Below are 2556 nucleotides of genomic sequence, written 5' to 3'. Positions count from 1 at the left end.
CTGACCCCTACGAAAGGTACGTCACCTGTTGGCACTAATGAGCACTATCACCTCCGCCGTTGTACACTTCAGTGAACTTCTTAGACAATGTCTATCCATGAGAGAATATATATTTTATTGTGAAACAATATCAGCTTTCACATAAAAAGAATAAAAATAAAAATCATGCGTGTTGCAAGGAAACAAGATCGCCTGGAAACAAAGTAGGGGCGCACGGTACAAACGCTCCCTCCTCCCCTTAAAACTAAAACACGAGCAATCTAGGTTCAAAACAAGCAATGACGAACTTGCAAAACTAGTGTGTAACCCACCCGCCATCATAGTCGAGCAGAAGTGCAAAACCTGCGACTTCTAGACAACATCTGTCCATCAGAAAATTTCCATTTTTTCTAGAAATATCATTGTCCTTCACAAAAATGCTCCCCAAACAAAAACTTAGCTATGTTAAAGAAATCTTGAAAAGCACATCAAGTACTGTTCCACTACATGATGCTAAGAATGATATGATTCCGAAAATAAGGCCTCCTTTGGTTTGGAGGACTTTGTAGGAATTTAATAGGATAAGATTTTCTTTTGAGAACCTTCATAGGATAAGATTTCTGTAGGAAAAAATTCTTTGGAGCCATTTGGTTTGTAGGAATAGAATTTTATTCCTACGGAGGAATTCTTTCTATCCTCTTTAGCCATTACGATCTCATGGTAGATCAACCCTTGTAATACTCATGTTCACCAAGATCAATCAAGCAGGAAGTAGGGTATTACCTCCATAGAGAGGGCCCGAACCTGGGTAAACATCGTGTCCCCCGTCTCCCGTTACCATCGATCCTAGACGCACAGTTCGGGACCCCCTACCTGAGATCCGCCGGTTTTGACACCGACAGGCGCCCCCCCCCTCCTTGTCCAATTCGGACTCCCAAGGGGGGGGGGCGCGGCCAGCCCTAGGCCCTCTCCTCTCTCTCCCACAAGGCCCATGTTGGCCCATTATATCCCCCGGGGTTTCCGATAACCCCCCGGCACTCCGATAAATACCTGGTGACCCCCGGAACTCATCCGGTGTCCGAATATAGTCGTCCAATATATCAATCTTTATGTCTCGACCATTTCGAGACTCCTCATCATGACCGTGATCACATCCGGGACTCCGAACTATCTTCGGTACATCAAAACACATAAACTCATAATACCGAACGTTAAGCGTGCGGACCCTACGGGTTCGAGAACTATGTAGACATGACCGAGACATGTCTCCGGTCAATAACCAATAGCGGAACCTGGATGCTCATATTGGCTCCTACATATTCTACGAAGATCTTTATCGGTCAAACCGCATAACAACATACGTTGTTCCCTTTGTCATCGGTATGTTACTTGCCCGAGATTCGATGGTCGGTATCTCAATACCTAGTTCAATCTCGTTACCGGCAAGTCTCTTTACTCGTTCCGTAATGCATCATCCCGCAACTAACTCATTAGTTACATTGCTTGCAAGGCTTATAGTGATGTGCATTACCGAAAGGGCCTAGAGATACCTCTCCGACAATCGGAGTGACAAATCCTAATCTCGATCTATGCCAACTCAACAAGTACCATTGGAGACACCTGTAGAGCACCTTTATAATCACCCAGTTACGTCGTGACGTTTGGTAGCACACAAAGTGTTCCTCCTGTATTCGGGAGTTGCATAATCTCATAGTCATAGGAACATGTATAAGTCATGAAGAAAGCAATAGCAATATACTAAACGATCAAATGCTAAGCTAACGGAATGGGTCAAGTCAATCACATCATTCTCTAATGATGTGATCTCGTTAATCAAATGACAACTCATGTCTATGGTTAGGAAACATAACCATCTTTGATTCAACGAGCTAGTCAAGTAGAGGCATACTAGTGACACCCTGTTTGTCTATGTATTCACACATGTACTAAGTTTCCGGTTAATACAATTCTAGCATGAATAATAAACATTTATCATGATATAAGGAAATATAAATAACAACTTTATTATTGCCTCTAGGGCATATTTCCTTCACCGGTGACCGCATCAAGTATGACACTCTCCCACGCCAAAACCAAAACCACATGAAAACTACCACTACAACCACACGTGTTCACAGAAAAACAAAAACAAAGGTAAATAATAAAATAAGATCCTTGAGGAAAAAAAGTTGGAGAGGAGTTATGGCTTTTGTGCGCTCACATTACATTTTACAAAAGATGATCTTTTGAAGGCAGCAAAATTGTCTAGAAACGAACATTCATGAATAGTAATGTCGTTACCGAAAGCAACACAATCGCCACAACTAGATGTCATATCGGGATCGGAAGAAGTAGAGACACGAGACGCTAGCTCGTCCACCCACAAAGCGGGATTGCATTGCCTTTACATGGTATCCACTACCATCAATCTAAACAGGGAGGAGGTCACCGTCATCATGTTTAAGTTATTCTCACCAATGGCAGAGCTTCATGGAGATTGTTGATGGGGCTAAGAAGGCAATTCATGTTCAAGTGCTCTTTAAAACTAGCTTCTGAAGGGTTTTTTCGGGTGTGTTG

This window comes from Triticum aestivum, chromosome 7D (genome assembly GCF_018294505.1).
Source record: "Triticum aestivum cultivar Chinese Spring chromosome 7D, IWGSC CS RefSeq v2.1, whole genome shotgun sequence".
Lineage (NCBI taxonomy): Eukaryota > Viridiplantae > Streptophyta > Magnoliopsida > Poales > Poaceae > Triticum > Triticum aestivum.
The sequence above is the reverse complement of the archived record's forward strand: the minus strand, read 5'-3'. Positions refer to the sequence as shown.